General features: G+C 35.3%; 1 protein-coding gene across 1 annotated transcript in view; it reads left to right on the top strand.

The window, feature by feature from the left end:
- The first annotated feature begins 8,963 nt into the window (after nt 1-8,963).
- LOC140153023 (protein dispatched homolog 1-like) overlaps nt 8,964-22,373 on the top strand; it is a 105,373-nt gene continuing 91,963 nt past the window's right edge. Inside the window, exon 1 of the mRNA XM_072175611.1 lies at nt 8,964-9,224. The gene's annotated coding sequence lies outside the window, so the exon portion shown is untranslated. The remainder of the gene's footprint in view (nt 9,225-22,373) is intronic.

A 22,373-nucleotide genomic window follows, 5' to 3' on the forward strand; every position in this document is an offset into this window, starting at 1 on the left:
ATTTTGTCAACACTCAATAACATTATTTTAGAATATTTTACATGAAAAGGGCATTTCGTGATCCACAGCATCATCCCCCCACTTTTCTCAAAAAAGTTGAGATTTTTATATCACTGGAAACCTCTGGCTACATAATGTTTATGTACACAAAATTTCTTTGAATTTCGTTCTGGTATACCAGAACGAAATTACAACACATTGTTCATGGAGTAGTGTAATACACATATCATGCATAACTCGCAAATGCAAAATCGGAATCCACTGAAATTTTGGGGATAAGCTTTTTTCGTGAACATCTACTGAAAAATGTCATAAAAAGAGGATGCTAGGATCACAAAATACTCCTTTAAGTTTTCAAGAATTAGAGTAACCTCACATCTTTGATTGATCTGTAGCAATATATTTGAAATTAGAATGCCTTTGAATAGGTTGAATTACATTATATAATCTTATTTATGAAACAAAAACATGGTCATGCTTAACTCTCTTGACGCGGGTGTCGACTGCAGACGACAAGATTTAAAAAAAATTCAAAAATTCAAAAATTTCAGAAATGTAAATTTTCATGACCATATTTGGAATCAGCATGAAAAATGCATTAAAATGAGTACAAACAAGCCTAGTATTGGTTCAGTAGTTCTTAAGATAGCTCTTGATATTTTGAGAAAATATTTCAAAACTTTTTCCGTTGAAGCTTATGGCTAGCACGCAGAGCATTAAATATCCATCGTGATTTCAGGTAAGCCAGAAATCATGACAAGGATATTAATACCTGGAATATGGATGTATCAATAAATGCTATATATCTAGGAGCTATAGGATTACTGATAATTGAGATGGATGGAAAGTAGGCCAGTTCATGCCAGCAAGGAACACCAGGTATAACCTGCACTCTACCTATACCTACACCTATGACGTACAAATCTAGAGTTAAGTAATGTCAAAACACCTGTACAAGGAAGTGTGTATTTAAAAGCCAGTAAGGTGATGAAAAGAGTGAATGAAAGATTTGAAAACAAGTCATTCAAGTGTAAATAACTATCTCTTATAGGTACGCATGTGGCTCATTAATTTACAGCTGCACTTTATATGTAGCATTTTGTTGAAAAAGTTTTGAGATAAGTTTGGAATGTTATGCATGCAAAAAAATGTTAACCCATAGCAGCAAAAATGTTATACCTTGACTTCTTTAGTTGACTTCTTCCAAATGCTTTGACTATATTTCCAACTAATGATCCAACTTTGATATAAAATTGGAAGGATTGAGCGCAATACACAAATTAATTGGTTGAGCTGCTATGTGTTGGACGAGACAATATTGGGCAAGACAACAGTTTATTTATTTGTTTGTTTGATATTTGTTTCTTAAATTGTCTGTTAAAATGCTTGTTTGCTTAGTTGGAAATAATAGAAAATTTCAATTCCATCTAAAATGTTTCTTATCTTTATTTTTTTTAATGGCCAGTGTTTACTTTAAAAAGCACGGATCAGTGCACTTCTGGGTTTGCCTGCCTTTGGCCACAGATCCTGGAAATAAATTTATTTCCAGGATCTGTGCTTTGGCCAAATATAATTAATAACTGAAGCATATACAAAATCATCAACATTTATTTACATCTTAAATGTAATTTGTTCATAGTGTACATGCCACAAGATAGTTTACAGAGTGTCATATTTCCTCTCCCATATGTAGAAATAACCTATTGCATTAATAATTTGAAAAAGGTAATTGGTGTAAGTCAGTGATGCTAATATTTACAAATGTGATGCAATCAAGCTAAATCAGTCGGAACTCGGAAATATTGATTTTGAGATATAGCCATACAAAGGAAATTTTCCTTTTGTTTCCTGTTGTTTTGGAAACTCTTTAATTGCTCTTTTCTGGGAACTGGTTGTTCAATTTCAATGGGATTTTCTGCAAAACTCAGATTTGTAAATGCTTTTTACTATCATATAAGAAACTGAAAATTTAATATTTCCGAGTTCTGACTGATTTTGCTTGATCACATCACAAATGTGAGGAGGCCAAAGAATATAGTTCAAGTTATGGCCAAAATAGAGTGGTCAAATATCACTAACTGAAACTCCAGTGTTTATTGAAAATGTTCATCTTATTGCTGTCTTCTAAATATGGCCATCCACCATGAATGGGCTTCAATATCAGCAGAGCTTGTTTTGAGGTATGGTCCATTGAACTTCTCCAAAAACAATAGAAAACAAAGGATTTCTCAACTCTGTTACTGATTTTTGTTACAGGAACATGTAATATATCATTGTAAAGCTTATTTTGAGACGAATATCTCAAAAAGTGACAAAGCCGACATTACAGCTCATTTATGGCGGGCGATCACAATTATGCAAGAATATTAAATTAAACAAATGCAAGTTGATTTTACTTCACAGATGCCTCATTTTGCTTGGTTGCTTCACATGTCTTTTAATATGAAATGTAGATTCCATATCTGCTTGCAGCCTACTGTAAAAGTAGAAATTTTTGTGCTACCTTTATGTTCACACTTTTCGCATTCCAAGCAAGTTGAAGCAACTATCACGAAAATAACATTGCACAAATGTATTCCATTTTGTGTATAAGATTGGGTTATTCAATTGTTCAAGCTCAGAACAATGAATTTAAAAACAACTGAAACAGTTTAGATTTGGCAAAGCACGGAAAATGAATTGCGCAAAAATTTCCTTTTTGGTAGTATATTGCTGGAAGTAGTAAGGCAAGTAAACTAGATGGTTATGTAAAGAGCCTTGGGTAAATTTTTGTCTTTGCTTACCAAAAATTACTTAATTTAAAATGCCTGTACCAACGATATCACACCTTTAATATCGCTCTTCCTAGCACGCAAGTACTAATCTCAAATATGGTTAAGTCACACTTTATTTGTCACCCCACTTACATGCGATATTTTCCTTTGATATGCTTTTACATTTGACATCTCATGTTACTTTGACTTGAATTGAGCATATCAGATCATTATTGATATCAGGGCTTGAGTGATTCTTGATGCTTGTGAAACACCTGAACACAGAGTGAGATCATTAAGCTAATGCATGCATTTTTTCTGGCTCAGTTCCATGTCTGGTGTGTATAGAGTGTGTTCAAATAAAATAATGAATAAAAAAACATTGCTAAAAATGAGATGTGTCATGCCAGAGCTAGCAGTCATGCTAAAATTGAAATATGCCCTAAAGAAGTACTGCATTCATTTATTATATGTGACACGATCTGGTCCATGGGGACCAAAGGCGGCAAATTTGAAATAGAGATCAAGGCAAAAATATGGAGTAAAAAACAATAAAATACACAAGAAATTACACATCACAAAACTTCAGAACTTCAAAACCAAGTGTGCTAAATAAACCTTTGGTGTTTTCAGTATATGATAGATTGTATAAAGTAGTAATTAAAGTAACTACTTTTCAAAATGCCTTTAGCCCCCATGGAGCAGAAAGTGTCACATATACTGTATGAAGTTTGAAAATATTCATATCTGAAGCGGTATTTAACGAAGCCCAATTATGAAGTTTTGGTGTATATATTTTGACACCTTATCAATATTTTGATTTATGCAAGTTATTATTACAAAAACCTGACTCTGCTACCGAATTTGAATAACAACTTGCACAAATTAAAATATAGATAAGGTGTCAAACGATGGCAACCTTATACTAAATGGCAGAATAAATGACACACATGTGTGTCATTTATTCTGCCATTTAGTATAAGGTTGCCATCGTACACGAGCAATTCAGTTTTTGGAGATTGTTCACCTTTATCCTTTGCGGAATGGAATTTCTGATTGTTTGACGATCTATATCCCAACCAGAGAGGGTTTACGCTCGTCGTTAGACGCAACTCGTCTAGTTGTCCCCATGGAGCAACAGATTAATTGGTGATAGGTCTGTCAGTGTACAGGGACCCAAACTGTGGAACAACATACCTTTAAACATCAGAGTTTCCCCCACTGTAGATAGTTTCAAGAGTAACCTAAAAACTCACTTGTACTGATTGTTGCTGTTTTTAAGCTTTTTTTTCAGGTATTATATGTTTTGGTATAATTATATTTTGTATCTTTGTAAAGTGCTTTGATCAGGTTGGAAAAGCACTATATTAAGTGCTGTTATTATTATTATTATTATTTAAGGATGTCAAAATTAAATTTCATTTAACTGACAAATGACTGTCCCGGGTTCTTGAAAAATTTTGTATGCGGGGTGTGCCACGAGACTTTCGGATGCTGACTTTCTCTATACCTACTTTTTGCTGTTTTTGCTACCCATCAGTATACCAATTTTCAAGAAAAAACACCCAAAAAGCACCCAAATTTGCCATAATTGGGTGTTTTAAGGGCACTTTTGCCAAAATGCGCATTGGTCTCCACTGAAAACCCACCCATCGATATACCAAAATCGCTGAAAAGGTACCCCAAAACCGTGGCACATCCCGTATACCTTCAACCAGGAAGAACCCCCCCCCCGGATGACTGTGTATCACTTTAAGGGCCCGGTCGATCACCCACCTTTGTAGATGACAAACACAAAATGCAGTAACCTTTCACAGCGTCCACCTCTTGCCACCATCAGTCAACAGTCAACATAATATAGGATTTGTACAAATCAAAAATCACTGGTTTTAATGTCATCAGGTGATTAGGTACAGGAGGCTGAAAAATTAGTGTAGGAAAGTAAAGATACAAGTGATTACATGTAAGCTTATATTTACAGGGTGCACATGGGGTTACACTAAATCCACTTTAAATCAATGTACAAAATCATTAATTTGTAAATGTGTGAATTGATGAGATGAAAACAATTGTAATATGCAAGTGCACGTATCTTTAATAAATCTGGCATTTGGCAATTTGTTTTTACATAAAACACTGAATTTTTTAAAGTTAAAGAAATATGCAGGTAGGCTGAGTAGTACATTATTCACGACTTGCTAACGGAAAAAAGTCAAGATTTTTTTTTATGTAAGTGAACAGTTGAGGTGGTTTATAAAAACTTAAACAACTTTGGCCAATTAATCATACAAGAAGAATGTCAAAGATATTCTTAGAAATTCAATGGTGGTCTTAACTTTATGTTCACCTATCTATCAATTTGTTGAAAAGTTGTGGTGGTTTATACAAATTTACACAACTCTGGACCATTAATCCACAGATTAATCATACACAAAAAGTTTCAAAGTTATTCTTAGAAATAAATACTTGGGCTTATGTACACATATCTATCAATTTTTATAGACATGTTATATTTATTGAACTGAAGGCCTATAGATAATATATCACTGCTCTTCTACATTTGACTCATTTGGTTAAGCATCAGTCCAGTGATCCAAACATCCCAGGTTCAAATCCTGAATGTTCAGTGAAGTTTTGTCACTGGCTGGCATTTATGTATGTGAAAACTTGTTTTAAAAACATTTCTCGTAAGGTGTTATAGTTGTTTGCATTGGGCCTTTTTAAGTTCCTGGTTTTAGTTTGGGTATATGGTTTCCCATTGTTGTACACTGTTAAGTGTCTCCTTTTGTCCAATTGCAAGAAACAATGAGGAATTATCTATTGTTCTTCCTTTTAAGGGTAGGCGAGGTATTGTTTGTCGAAGCAGCCAAAAAAAATTGATTTTCATTATTTAAATCAATATATTATTGAAAAATAACACTTTGATGTTTTGCAAAAGTTCATTCTACAAATCATGTACTTTGAAAACTTGCTTGATTTATATGTTGTGAATGAGTTATGTATGTTTTACAATTTAAGTGTTGTTGTTTCTGCCCTCTTTACAACATAACTTAAGAACCACAGGACCTACAAAAGTATATAACCACAGGACCTACAAAAGTATATCTTTGATATTTGAATTCTTCTACACACTTGTAGACACACTTCAACACACTTGACCGTGGTAGCTCCTAAATCATGTCTGAAAAGGAAAAGGGGTCTGATGATACAGCGTCCATTATTTGGTCGAACGATATGGTTGCGTTTCTAATTTTATCAGTGGCAAGACATGGTTGTGGGGAAGACGCAATGCTGATGCTCATAAAAAGATGACGGAAGCTGTAATGCAACAATTCAGCCCAGAAGCCACCATGCAGCAACTGCAAAAATCCCTAAAGAACAACATGAAATATCTCCGCGAGTGATCTGAATCTGACTCTAAGGTCACAAAAAGTTTTTTGAGACTTCCGCCTTCCCTCGTATTAACGTGCGTAGAGAATCGTTACCCTGCATTTTCAGCCCAGTAGAACCGACCCGGTGAATGCGAGAGGATTGAAATGCGGGTGAAGGTGAATTCGCAGTAATGCGAGGTGCTCAGTATATACACGCTGTATGTGTCTCGATCCCGGGGTCTCGATTTATGTTGATTCAATAGCAATAGTTTATTTTATACAAGTATTCAAAATCAAGATGGTTTCACTGAAAAACAGTGGCATGAACAACAAAAATTAAATAATTAACATAACAAGATGCTTTGGCCAAAACAAGACACCTGTTTTTCAGTGATAGCTAAGCTCCTGGCGGATATTGTCATCCATATCTTAATGCATGGACTGTCTCCTATAGATTGAAATCTGACGACCACTGTAATGTAATGGAAAGGTCTACTCTATTCAGAACATTTCAAACATGCCTTTCTTTAGGTTTCTAGTAATGTCTTGCAATTTTCTTATGTTCATATTTTTTTCTTCTAGTACAAAGCAAAACAATGATGCAAAGATTATGCAGATTCTGTATATAACTTATGAATGTACTGATGCTGACTTTTAATGAATCTTAAAATAACTTGGTACACTCAGTTTCATTAGAGGATGAAAGGTTTCTATGTTTCTTTGTTCTTGAGGTTAATGACTTAATTTACCAATTTAAATAATTTAGTATCATCAGTTTCATTTAGAGGAGAAGATGAAAGGTTTCTATGGTTTTCTTTGTTCTCAAGGTTATAATGACTTGATTCACCAATTGTTTTTCTCTCCAGGTGACCAAGAAAAACCCTTTGATGTATACCTGTTTCATCTGGAAACTTCTCTTATGACGTAGACCTGTGTCATCTGGAAACTGCTCTCATGACGTGACGAAGACCTATTTCATCTGGAAATTTCTCTTATGATGTAGACCTGCGTCATCTGGAAACAACTCCCATGACATGACGTAGACCTGTTTCATCTGGAAATTCTCATAGAAGTAAAAGCAAGTACAGGTTAAACTACACTGTTACATATATAGTCTGTCTTGTCTCAAGTTGAGAGTGATGCTATGTTGGATTTTGCAGTGGTGGAATTGAATCGCGCTTGTTAGCCTAATCCTGTGGGTGTATACACATGTCTAGATGGGCGATTTGTTTGTACACTGGTGATGCAACTGCATAAACGCATCGATTCAAATCTGCCACTGTGAAATCCAACATGGTGTTACTCTCAACTTTTTGTTTTGGTCATGTGATATTGTGGCTAAGCACAGCTGTTCCTTTCCTTTTGCACTTGCTCAAAACTTGAAGACAGTTTAGATTTCATTTTATGTAATTATTAGATGCAAAATCTATGTCGCTGGAAGGTGGCTGATCAAAATAGCTTAAACAAATGTCTAAAAATTGTGCGGTCTTAAGTCGAGAATATGTGCAGTCTTAAAGGCCAGAAAATGTCTTTGTGGGCATTTTCCATTGTGATGGTGGAAGACTGTGCAAAAAATATTTGAGCTTTTGCAGAAAGGTGCAGAAGACCCTGGAGGAAAATTAGCCACTGCTTTTAGTCGCATCAGACTAATGCCTGCAGGACTTTGGGCTATACACTGGCCTTAATACTCATCAGTAGAAGTACACTATGTGACCATATCATCAGCTCATCATACATGTACCTACAATTTTCTACAGAATAAGACATAGTGTGAGTAATTTTAGGCCTTGGTGAGTTCCTGTTTTGAACACATGTTCAATCCCCTCGTTATTAATATTACATTGAATTATTTCCTGTTTTTAAAACTCTCATGTGTTAAATTAATATCACATTACCATGATTACTTGAATATCCTTGTCTTTATACATCATAAAAGAAAAAGTAAATACCTTGAACAAACAAGATATTAGTCAATTATGCAATGCATAAAATATGTCCACGCCAAATTATGCAATCAGAAAAGGCAAAGTTACGAAGGAACATAGGAATAGATGAATGGATAGGAAATATCACTTCAGAAGGTGATAGAAATGTAAACGCTTGGCTAGAATACTTTGCTTATAGTACATACTTACCAATATAGTGCTTGGGTAACGTTTGTACAGGTATGTGTGGCAGTCAAGGGTCCCTTATTTCACTGAGGCTTTCCAGCAGTTCCTAAGACCCACATTTGGGGATCATGCCTCAGTTCATTAACCTACCTCACCTGAAGTAAAACTTTGACAATTGGATATTGTAGCAATGCATCCAGCCTATAATTGGGCCCAATTCAAGTTCACTGAGCCAAAAAGAGGGGTTGAAAATTAGTGCTCAGTTCCTAAAGTGTTCCCCGCACACCGTACCAAAATTTAGGTTAAATACACCCTCTTCCCTGCAAAAGAACTATGCCAAGTTGATATTTAGCAGCAAACCTTGGGTTTCTTTTGTACAATTTCCACATGAAATTAAACAACTTCATTCTGGCCAAGCCTTATATGCTTTATATCGCATTGTTGGCCCAGGACATTGCCAATAAGATTTAATTGAATCGTTGTAATGGGTTAGCAGCGTTCAAAACTGTTAGACCATCACAACATTTGGTTATCCACACTGAATTTTTCATTTACAATTATATAACAACCTTTAATATCATCCAAACTTGTCATGGATATTGAATATTCCCAAGATTCCTCCCCTACATAAGAATGAGTTTATCTCATTAATATTCACATATATGAGTGTTATCAACCAATGAGATTGATCACTGCTGTTCACTTTTCCTCTCTTACACAGACTTCAAACCAATCTATCATCAGTACACCGATTACAACCAGCAGTGAGTAATGAGCAGTGGGCTATTCCATTGCACTAATGGGGAAGTAATGTTTCACATGGTTGGCCTTCCAAGTACAGCTGCACAGATGCAGACTAGACTGCTAGCTAGGTGATGCAGTAGTTTGCATTTAGTGCGCTTACCAACGCTGGATACTATTCTATGGATGATACAAATGGACTTATTATATTGAATACTTTGTCAATGGACACCATAAACAGAATGAAGGTAAGAGACAAGATGATAATGAGAATTTTACAAGAGATAATAAATTGCGATACAATACTATTTTTTTCTCTGTCAGACTGTGATGAATCAAGAATGGTTACTTTGTAAGAGTATTTCTGTGCGTGTCCGTAAGCAATAGTTAATTGCAGTAAGAGATGTAACCAGAGTTGATTGATGCTTCATTTACTCTAGGTAAAGACATACATGTTCATTGATTGTTCAAATTTAGATTTTCCGAGTAGATTTGGGTTTTGTTTGGCTAACCAGATTTAATTTTGCTTAGTATCATGGTTTGGAATGGTAAATGTTGGTGCATTTGAAATGTAATTAAGTTTCAGTGCTTGTTTTGATGATCATGTATGATGGTGGTTGGAGAATTGTCTGTTAGGGAACATTAAAGCACATGATCTGAGAAGGTGTTATCGAACATTTATATTTGTTGTGGAGTGAGGAAATTATTGAGCCCAGGTAGATTTGGGCCCTGGTAGAATGGAGACCTGATTGTAACTCTATATATCATGTCATCAAAAACAAAGATTCACATTACTAATTTCAGTAGAAATATTTCATTCATTTTATGCAGATTGAAATTGAGTTAAACTTCTAAGCTATTAAATTTATTACCAGGAATGCTTTCGTAGAACTTTTACATATGCAGCTGGATGCTGTTAGCTCTACAATATTAATGCTTAAGTTCCGCGAAAGCACTGTCGGTAAGCAAATTTTAAAAAGTAATGTATTAAGGCAAGTCAGAGCCTTTGGGTCATATTTTTCCAGTTTTGGTTCTTTTGCTTATATAATACAGTTTATTTCTGCAGAGTAATTCAATTATCTTATAGGAAAGAGTCAAGAAAGCCACTGGTTACATTTATATTTCCATGTATTGCAGTTATTGAGTTACGACAAATATTATGTCAACATGGAGGTTTTTACTATTCCCTCCCCCCTCCCAGTGAAAATCATGCACATGGAGGGAAAATAAAACCCATTACAATGAGCCTTGTGATCTCACAATATTGAACCTATACATTTCCCTATGAGTGTGGCCTTTATTTTTCTCAATATTTGAGCACCAATACCACTAACTCAGACACCATTCTGACTTGCCTTAAATAAATTACTCTGCGTTTTGTCGCCGCAACATATGAATCACTATATTTCATTTTATGTTCCTTCGCATCTTGAATCATACTCATTTTTTTTCAACCTTTAATATATTCTCTGTATATGTCTGACCATTGTCTGACCATAGACACTCTAGAGGATCTGTGGTCAGACCATATCTGATACCTATATTTGCCAGCTGAGGACACTGTAACCAAGAGGGGAACAAGCTGATATGTAGCATCTTGCAGAGAAAACATTATTAGGTTACTCTAAAAATTATCATTTTCACAAGCATAATTTTTGCACTTTGCCGTTTTTGAACTATTTCACTTGTTTTTAAATGTGAGCTTTGGGTTTTTTTTTATGTAGAACTATAAATGAATATTCACACAATTTAATCTTCACTTCAACTGTGCTGAGTATGAAAAGCACAAAACATAAATGTTCCACAAAAATTACCACTTTAACAGTGTTGGGCATTTGGTAGTGTATGTTTTTATTTTCAGTTTTCATTTCTTATTCATAATTTATTATAATTGCTTTTTGTTAATAAAGTTTTCAATCCCATCAATTGAAAACCAATTTAACCCCTGCAGAATTAATGCTGTGGTCCCCCGTTGGTAGGGCCTATTGTGTGAATTTGTGTACTGTTGCTAAGTCGCGTGGTACACAGGCGTTGTTTTGCATTCCGATCATTTCTTGTTTCGTCATTATTTTGTCAGATTCAACAAGACTAGGTTGTGTTTAAAAAATTTTCTTTCGGAAGTTTTTTAGTGAACATATTTTTACAATTTAACCATCGTTCATAATAAGTAGTAATCCCAGTAGCTTTATATATTAATTTGGTTAGTGTAATTACAATATTACGTGGATTTTCATTGATGAAATACGGAAAAATACAACAAAATCTGTGCGGCGGTTTGGAATTCAGTTCAAGAACTTTTAGTGGAACATTGGGGAGAAAAGTAGGTATGCCTACCACCAGCTGGACTTAAAAGGATCGAATTTTATGTCTATTTGCACTATCACCGAGCATCTCGCCAGGTGCATGATGGCTGATAATTCATCAGTTATTGAAGTGCGATCATAGGCTGTAGTATGATAGTTCCAGTTTGGACTCCTTTCTCACGACTCCTAAGTCTTTTTACGTGAACGGAAAATCGATGTTTAATTGAGTTTACATACGAAACAACCAGCTGCAGCAAGGAGTATTAAAAGTCATCAATATGATAAGTGGAAATTGTGACATTGGCTGAGATTCTCTTAATATTTTTGTTATAAAATGATAAATATTTGGAAAAAACTAACCCGAGTGATAGAGGCGAAGTTGCTAATATACATGCGGTATGTGACAATTCTACGTGAACGGGTCACCCAGCAAATGCAATTCAATGACCAAGCAAGGTGTCCGTCGGCCGTCATCCGGCAGAGGTGTTGAGATCCCGAGTTGAGATCAAGATGACGAGTTGATTTGGTGAGAAATTTGCTTTTATAATCAATCCCGGGTTTTAGTAGTAAAGCCTAAAGGTAGAGCACATTTGTAAAAAATGGGCATTGGAAGTAATAACATTGGGTCGCCTGAGTGCGATTTATTTTAATAATTTCACTTCACAAAAAGGAGTTTAAACTTTTTCAAACTGTGAGATTCGCAAAAGCAGAACATAAAACCAGGTTGCCAAAAAATTTCTGCTTGATTTGCTGGCCAAATAATGAAGTCTCCAAAAATTCTTTTAATTTGGTTTATGGAACAGGAAACTATCTGAAGTCGCGGGAGCCAAATATTGTAAAGTCGCAAAAAATTGTCCTTAATCATTGGTTTTGAGACAGGAAATTGTCAAAAGTCGCGAAAATAAATAAATAATATTTTTTTTCAAAATTCGCCCAATTGGGCTACCAAATCGCTGGTTTGGCAATACTTAATAGCGGTCTCGATGATTGAGTAAATTCTTTACCGTCAATCAGTCCTGGAGATTATGCAAATAGACAATTACTATGGCGCGTTATAAACCCCATAGATTAAATGATCAAACCCATTTACGAAATTACGAGAAATTACATCAGTAATTCATTAATGAGATGAGCGTCATTCGAACATGTACCACGTATACAAAGATATTTACATTGTTGAATGCGATATCAAGTTGTGTTCAAACGAAATTTGAGTGCCAATAAAGAGCAGTTATGATTTAAAATGTTTATTATTTAGTTTAAATTTGGGTTTCCACATATAATTTGCATCGTTCACAAAATGTATCAACTTAATTGTAAGTAAAACATCGGACTTCTGCAGGATGAAATAGGCGCGTGGTATAGGTTGCAGAATTCGACATGCTTGATTTTCTAGAATCCATGGACGGGAAAGATCGAATCACTTCCCTGGTTAAAAACACATGGATCAGAAACAACAACCATGGGTGGTCAAAACCCTTTATATAATCATGCTGATGCACGGCGTGCCTGGTTTTAGTTGAAAACAAACTGTATTGTTGTGGCTGCAATATCCGGGCATTGTAGGGTTTCAGTCCTGAAAAGGTTAAGATGCGGAGCCATGCGAGGTGTGCTGTGACTCCTGCTTTGCATAAAACATATAAAATGCCTCTTCTTTGTCCAATCGTGGGACAGGAGTCATGCACAGGCCGCGCTTGGGAGGCGTTGGCGTTTTTTCGGTAACTAGTGTCGGGAAAATTTACAAGCAGTTTGTATTCCCATCCGAAGTAAAAAATAATAATAATAAAATAAGATAAAATCTTTGCGTCCATTTACATCAGTGAATAGAGCACAAGCTTTTGCTGATACAAGCGGCAGCCAAAAATCAGTCAATCAATAAATATGAATAGTGCTCCAAGTTTTTTGCTGATACAAGCGACATTTAAAAATCGTGCAATAAATAAATAAATAAAAAATGAAATAAAATGAAAAAAAAATAAATAAATAAATAAATAAATAAATAGCCTATGGGCATATAAATAAATGGGAAAAATATATATATTAATCAAAAATTATATATAGCCTATGGGCATATAAAAAAAAAATAAATAAATAAATAAATAAAAATTATAGCCTTGGGGCATATGAATAAACGATAAAATTAATAAATAAATTGAAAATAATATATAGCCTATGGGCATATTAATGAAAAAAAAAAAAAAAAAAAAAAAAAGTTTCTGGTAGGGCATATTATGGTAGCCAGTCACTCCGTGTGGAGACACGCTCCGGTCCTGATGGGACCAGGCTCAAACAAAATGTTCAAGCCAGCGTTAAAAAGCCTATAAACATACTGGCCTATATGCAAAGAGCGTGAAAAACTAATTTGAAGAACAAGAACAAGGAAAGGGGTGTCACATCCAGACTTTGCAAGATAAAAGTGACACTGACGCTGATATAAATAATCTGTTTACATTTATATAGTAGGCATTTTGATCTGCCAAGATCGTAAACAAGTGTTGTGCGATATGCAATATAGTAACATCGCTATGCGGTGCATTAGTGATCGCGGTATATGATATCCTGGATATTACAAGTGGGATATTCGTGAATCATTTAGTCTGATTAAATAATGTTAGTGGCTTTTGAAAAAGCTTGAAATTACTGGAAGTCAAATTTTGGTTGGATTTTCATGAAAATTCCTGGACAATTGTTTAAAGCAATCGGTAAGGGTTAGGATAGGTGAACAGATTTCCTTTTTGGCGTAAAATACTAACATCGAAGGGCAGCATTATAATTTAACAATTTTGGAGGTCGTATATACCTGTAAATTACAGAAAATATTAACAGTGAGTGGCAGCCCTATAATTTAACAATTGGAAGATCGTTTTATGGGTTTTCTGACATATCCATAGGTGTTGGCACACAATGTCATCGACCCTATATCTTCATAGCAGAAATCGCCATGGTAGGTTGAATCCACAGCCACGATTGGCCATTTGGTTCAGACCTTTGAAGCTCTTTGAGGCGAATAATTAGTCGAGGACATGACTAAGGCTACTCACAATAGCGGGGTAATTGATCTTGGTTTTGCGTGAATAAGCTTGTATACCCCATTGAAGTCAATGGTCATCGACTTTTATACTGCCTAGTAGTGAGTGCAGCTGTACTACGATGTAGTCCATACAGGACCAACGCATAATATAAAATTAGAGTTTTGGTCCGATTTTGAGTTCAAAGCGCATGGCCAATTTTCAAAGCGCATTCTAGCGACCATCATATCTGTTCAACACGTATTTTTCAAGTGTATGAGACCACATCTTGTTTCTTGAGAAAAATTTTCTAACCCGGTATCCGAAGATTTTCGTCTGATATCAAAATCGTGCATAGCAATTCACGTGTATCGATCCCCTGTATTCATTTTAGTGTCTCTGCTACACCAAATAATTATTAGCCAGGCGGTGTCGGTGTGTGGCATTTAAGGAACTCATAGAAAATGTATCATCAGGAAATTGTAGAGTCATCTGATGTAAAATAAGTTTGGTGGATCATGGTACGATTCCTTATATTTACTTGCCCAAATTAACTCGGCATAGTGTTTTACTAGATTTGGTTTTAATCTACTTGGCAGCATCTTTGTGAAGCTCGCCTAGATAGTGGGAACAGAGCACTGCCTTTCCACTTGGACCTTCTGGCATATTTAAAAAAGTTGAAAAGTAAATAAAGAGGTAAATAAATAAACAAAATAAATGGAAAAATAATCATGTTCAAGATCAATTCAATTTTCAACTTTTGAGTATATAGTAAGGTAGTTTTATTAATCATCAGGCTTGTATATATGCAAAAGCCTTTGCTTGCACAATTTGCTTCCCTTTTTCTGTCTTCTTCATTGCAGATTATATCAGGTAACAGAAGGGAAAGGCGTGTTGTTTGTTGTGAGACTGGAGATTTGTTTATGACCACAATATTTGACGGTGATCTCATCATCAAGGGTTTACTTCAGTTAGACCATAGACCATTTACATGGAGCCACATAACAGCTACATTGCAGCAATCAATGACTTATATTTGCACATTTTGAATTAATATCGAATGTTGCACGTTGCTTTATTTACAAGCTATGTACAATGGAAGAATCATTTCAAGTGCTTTAAAAAACATAAAATGGAGTACAATCTGGTAAGAATCACAAATCATTACAATTATTATGCGTCGTCGTTGTCTTGTGGGTCATAAGTAATATGACTGACCTGGTATTGTGATTTTAAGAGTGTTGTTTCAACTCTGCCTGTCCAATCCAAGATGATGCATGTTGAGCATTCACAAGTTGGTTTTGAATGTCATCTGACCAATAGACCTCTGTTCCCAAAGTCCTGCAGTTGCTGCAGTCAATCTTCTGACATTCTGAACATTTGACAGGTATGTACACTTGTACAGCATCATCAATTATACTTTCAGTTGTCAGGTACTCAAAATTCTTGTTTAATGAAAGTATCCATAACAGTTGGAATGCACACTGAATATGTGCACATGATATAGTGGATTAAGGAGATGTAAATTTAATGCCAAGAACACTTAAGAATTCAATTGTCAGATTGGTATAGTTAATAAGCAAGGAACGTGTCAAGATGCTGCTTGAATGTTTGTTTTGGTTTTGTTTTGTATTGTTTTAAACAATCTTCTTGTTCAGAACCATGAATTGACCTATTGTATTTATTTAATAAATATTTATTGAAGACCGGTCTAGCAGGTGGGATCCTTATTTGTTTAGAATTTTCATATTCAATTTGATACAGTGTTTTGCCAATTTTGAGATTACATTGAATTGATCATGTGTTTTATTGCTTCGCTGTATACTTCATTTTCATTTTTGTTTTCTACTCACGTGCTTATCTATGTGTGTACAGCTTGGCTTTTTAAAAATTCGTGTTTTATGATTCTAATTTCATCTTCTGCTTGATATTTGTTAGCAGTATCTTGCTGTTGTTTATTCAATTGTTGTCTGGTTAAACTTATTTTGCTTTAGTGCTTATGCGTCACTTTGAACATTTCACTTAGTTGTTTCTTTACTCATTTTGCATGTATTTTTTCCGTGCAATACCTTTTTTTGTTTATTGTTTATCGAGTGCCTATTTCAATTGTTTCTTATTTCTTAATGATGTATATTTATATTTTAATGGGTATTTTGTTTTAAGTACACATGTTTTAATTGTAAGCGCCTTGTGGTCTTTGATGTAATGCGCTATATAAGAATAAATTTTATTATTATTATTATTTGGTCGATTAGGTTTGTTTGTACTAAGGAAGGAATCAACTCCAGGTTGGCATGGGATAGCCTAGGCAGGGGCCAAGTACTATGCCCTCAAATTTTTTCTTGTTCAACAAAATTCAAAATCAAAAAATTGTGTTCAAGTTTTTTCGTGAGGTTGCGCAGCCGCCTAGTTATCACGTTGATTCAAGAAGTAGGTTGACCTATTGTATTTTATAGAATAGGCATGTTATCCTAGTTCTCTGTACACTTTTATAGCATTTCTCGTTTGATGAGAAAAAACATGGTCTTGGGGCTTAGATGTACCAGAAATATAAGCGAGTGGCACACACAATTTGTAGAGCAGAGTTAACAACGCACATGTCATTACCCACAGATATAGTTCATCCAGATATGCGTAATATTGACAAACCACTATGGGTAGGGGATTGCACCATAGACCATTTGCACTTGCAGTCACCGTTTGGTCTCCTATATATCAGGCAAAAGAACATCCAGAGAGCTTCCCATATCCCCCAGGCTTAACTGACGAAAATGAATAAAGAATCAATAGAATATGTTTAAAAATCTGGAGGGGGGATTGGGAAGTTTATTTCTCATTCAGTTCTTGCATGATCCATTAACTTCTTTGGCAGAGATTTTCTAATTTGAAACATATATCTATTTAAGTATGGATAAGAAATGCACACAAATTAAAGTATGTAGACATTTTAGTATGGATCAAGTATCCAATTTAACCTGTCAGGGAATTCCCCTATATGAATGTACGATTCCTGGAAACCATCTGACAGGAATATATATTATATATTTTTGCATGCACAAATATTGTTAAAGGTTTCAGCCCATATCATTTTATATAATATTACTGGCTGTGCTCTTTGTTTGGATATTTATAATCTCCCTTTTTGTAGTTCACTGGGGATGTGATTTCAGATAGGTCATCTGGGGTGCTATATTAAATATTCCTTATTTTATATTTATATTTTATATTAACAAGATATTATTCAGCTCCCTCTGTAGGGGTCACGAGGGTGGTGACTTAAGATAGGTTTCATCTAGGTCCTCTAAAATATTCTTGTTTATTTTAAGATATTTATAAGCCCTTATTGTGTAGGTCACTTGGGTGGTGACTTTTGATAGTTCATCAGGGTCCTTTGTAAATCTAAATATCGTTTTGCTAATAAGTCCAGGTTTTGGGGGCTGATTCCTTATATGCATGCTATATATTTTTGTTACATACTTATTGCAAATAAATCATATATGTCTGTTGAAGCGTCTGACAAAGACGCAAATCATTGCTTCCAATTTCATTATTTTGTCTGGGGTTAATAAAGTTTTCAATCCCATCAATTGAAAACCAATTTAACCCTGCAGAATTAATGCTGTGGTCCCCGTTGGTAGGGCCTATTGTGTGAATTTGTGTACTGTTGCTAAGTCGCGTGGTACACAGGCGTTGTTTTGCATTCCGATCATTTCTTGTTTCGTCATTATTTTGTCAGATTCAACAAGACTAGGTTGTGTTTAAAAATTTTTTTTTCCCACCCACCACTCCCTTTGCAATTTTTCATATTGAGAGTATGGTAGTGGTGGTGCGAAAAATTATAAAGAAAATTTAAAGTTTTTATGTTAAAGTTAAAGAAGCAATTCTAACGTAATTGATAGAGCAAAGATTCGGTCACGATATTTCGTGATTTGATGATTGGTTTGGTGCAGTCGTCTAATTCCTTTTGAGAGCGGTAAATTGCTCAAATCATGAAACTCTTGATAGGTGCCTTCCTTTGCTTTATCAATCAAGAACTTCCTGCTGATACTTTAACTTCATCTTGTAAAATGTACAACTCGGCGGATTCTCTCTCCTTGGGTTAATAAAGCATATAGTTAAATGTTATCTCATATGTTATAGCTTTTCAAACAAAAAAATTAAAAGAAAAGGACGAGATAGCTGTAGTTGATTAAAAATACACACATGTCTAACCATGTCATTTGAAGTGAGCAATGCTAAAGCATTAGCAGCAATTTAAACAAATTTAAAATCCGCTGTCAGAGATTTTCTAATTTGAAACATATATCTATTTAAGTATGGATAAGAAATGCACACAAATTAAAGTATGTAGACATTTTAGTATGGATCAAGTATCCAATTTAACCTGTCAGGAATTCCCTATATGAATGTGCGATTCCTGGAAACCATCTGACAGGAATATATATTATATATTTTGCATGCACAAATATTGTTAAAGGTTTCAGCCCATATCATTTTATATAATATTACTGGCTGTGCTCTTTGTTTGGATATTTATAATCTCCCCTTTTGTAGTTCACTGGGGATGTGATTTCAGATAGGTCATCTGGGGTGCTATATTAAATATTCCTTATTTTATATTTATATTTTATATTAACAAGATATTATTCAGCTCCCTCTGTAGGGGTCACGAGGGTGGTGACTTAAGATAGGTTTCATCTAGGTCCTCTAAAATATTCTTGTTTATTTTAAGATATTTATAAGCCCTTATTGTGTAGGTCACTTGGGTGGTGACTTTTGATAGTTCATCAGGGTCCTTTGTAAATCTAAATATCGTTTTGCTAATAAGTCCAGGTTTTGGGGGCTGATTCCTTATATGCATGCTATATATTTTTGTTACATACTTATTGCAAATAAATCATATATGTCTGTTGAACGTCTGACAAAGACGCAAATCATTGCTTCCAATTTCATTATTTTGTCTGGGGTTAAAAAGCAGGTTATAGATTTGAAAATCAGAAGAAAGCTGGTGGATTAATGTTTTGGATATTTGCCTATAAACCTGCAGAAGGTTGCTGGTTGAAGCTCATGCTATCTATAGGCTAAATTTAGTAATTTGATGCGTAAATGCATTCAGCCCATTGATATCATTTATCCAAAAGCTTAATGTAGTGCATTGGGTTGTTTAAAGGTGATTGACCCGATTAACAATCTCATTTCCCCACATACCCCATCAAAATTGCGATTTTGGCATCAGCAGAAATCCTGTATTTTTCATACTAGCCCAGTCAAATTTGAGTAGCATGGTGGGGTACCAACCAGCACGAACTGTTCTGTAGGCCACATTTTTGCTTAGAATAAAGCAATTGAACTCAAACCTTAGATTCAGGATGTCTGGGTGGTTGGCTTCTATGTAAGGTATAAAACATTTGGAGAACTTTTAAGTTAAATATTAGTAAGCATCTTTTTAGTCATCCAAATTTTCAGAACATAATTTCATGCATTTAAAAAAAAGAAAGAAATATTAGTCGGTTTATTGAAGGAATAACTTCAGTTGCTCTTTGAAAAGCTGTCATGCTCAAATTATTATGCTCAACCCATTGGGCCATTCCAGTTGAAATCCACACACCCCTTATGGAAGACACGACCTTAATCTCCACACAGTGTGTATAGATTTCAAATGGAGTCACCCATTCAGTTAACCCCATTTGAAACACGCACTCCCTGTGCAGAAAATTAAGGTAATGTCTTCCACAGGGAGTGTAGGATTTCAATTGGAATAGCCCAGTTTTTACCTTCACAGATGAGAGCATGCCAGTAATTTAGGATGATGGCCAAGGTGTTGTTTCTCATCACTTTTCATATCATATTAATTAAGGCACACGCATTAGATGATAGACTTCACTTTCGGTTAGGAAAACCCATTATTAATAAGAGACCATTTATCAGCATGATGTGATATGATGATATTCTATATAGCGCATGATTTTAATAAGGTGCTTTTTAATCTGCTGCAGATTCCCAGTTTTCCCGTTTTTCATAATGATAAACGTGATAACAAATGAATTTGCTAGTATTGTACTTTCTTTCCTGGAATAATAATATTGTATTCTGATGTAGCAATAAAATTAAATATTGATACACAGAGCTAATGGGTTTATTCACTAATTGGGCTTGTTCTGTGCATGAGAGCGGATGTTAGGGCTTTTAAATAGCATTGTATGAATGATACACTCATTCATTTCACATATTTTGCTGCTGCTCTAGCTATCTACATATTTTGTGTTTATCTATTATTATGAAGGGTAAAGTGATGCTGTAGTATCTGCCTTGATTTGTGATTATAAGATTATGGGAAGTGCAATTGTGCAGAAAAAATAGCAAATTGCACAGAGAAAATGGCTACTTTCACAAGAATTTGTGTAGAATTTGACAACATCACAGGTTAGAAGAACAGTGCTTGTGCAAGGTTTACATCAAGGTTCTCAGATCATTTTTCATGAGCAAATTGGCAAAAAGCGTGGAGAAGGGGAAATTGTGCGTAGGGCGTGAGTTTTTGCACTGTGAAACATGTTGGGCACTGGTTATGGCCTTGAACGATTCAACCCTGGTAGCTGCCTGTGGGTTTTCCATTTAGGCAAGATTCTTCCCATCCATTGTCTCTTTCTACCTAGGTGTATTTGGGTACCATCAAACGATTGGAAGCTAAAATAGATTTGTTGAGCTGATGGTGAAGTTGAACCCTGCAGAACAAGTTGTATATTATTTTGAGAGGTGTGCCCCAAATGCAAAATAAAAAAGAGATAGGCACCTTGGCTGAAGTTGTGGGCACGGCTCCAGCACACAGGGGCGTCGCTAGACCAATATGATTTGAGGGGTGTACAGTATGGTTTGCCGACGGAAATTGTTTGTAATTTGTTGACCCAAATTTTTTTTAGCCAGGACGGCGCTCAGAAATCTAAAAAGTGTGGGGGGGGGTTGGAGTCAAAAAAATTGTCAACACAATTTTTTTAAACTAGTAACTACTATACCATTCACAGTACGTCTATTACGTTAAAACAACACTATTACGTAACACATGATTAATCTGTTATATGGCTCTCACAATTTGCCGACAATCACACATACCTTTGACTACATTTGCCGACAGTCACATGATTTTGCCGACAGCGATCAATTTTTGCCGAAAAAATTGTGTATTGGGGGGTGTCACACCCCCCATACCCCCCTCTAGCGACGGCCCTGCCAGCACAACCTACCTTTTTTAGTTATATATTTTTTGTTTGTATTTACAAACTTTTGATGTGGGGGCAAACTTGATTAGGAACCTCCTACTTATATCACCTTATTAAAATTAGTGTCCAAACAGCAAGATTTTATATGCTTTAACATCAACATATGTTTAAAATGTTGCCCAGCTATTAACATAGTGCTAATGGAAATGGTTTGAGAAATGGAATTAGCAATTCGGAGCATTCGTAATCACATTTGTGTCCATTCCTGTAGTCGGTCCATTGAGCATTGAGTAAATATTATCTCAGTTGTGTTTTCATTTTTAGTCAGTAGTAGCAGAGGTTTTAATTATTGCCATTACTGATTTCACCTGGATCAGATGAGTCTGGGGATTAGATTGATGCAAGGTGAAGGTAGGATTGTGGGCTCTCTAAGGATCACCATAGCTAATTTCAGATGGGTTTGTGTCATTGGATCAATTCAGGTGAAGGAAGGATTGTGTGCTCTCTAAGGATTACCAAGGCTAATTTCACTTGGATCAGATGGGTCAGTGTGATTTAGATCAATGCACAGTGTACTCTCTAAGGATCTCCATTCTCACTCCTTGCAAATTCAGCTAAAATTATACTTGTAAATTACTAGAAATAACTGACAAATATTTAAATCTGAATGCAGTCCATCCTCTCATATGCAAAATCCAAGCAATATTTTCCATAAAAACGAGGAATAATTGTTCATCAAGCCGTATGAATTTCCTGGCCGACCATGTCTTCGGTCAGAGAAGTTAATGTTTTGAAGTCTCGCGCGATATACAGGGCAGGGTGAATCGCACGCGTGTTATTAGTAGTGCTCGGTGAACGCACGGGGAAATGCG

This window comes from Amphiura filiformis, chromosome 5 (assembly GCF_039555335.1).
Source record: "Amphiura filiformis chromosome 5, Afil_fr2py, whole genome shotgun sequence".
In the NCBI taxonomy this organism is placed as follows: Eukaryota; Metazoa; Echinodermata; class Ophiuroidea; order Amphilepidida; family Amphiuridae; genus Amphiura; species Amphiura filiformis.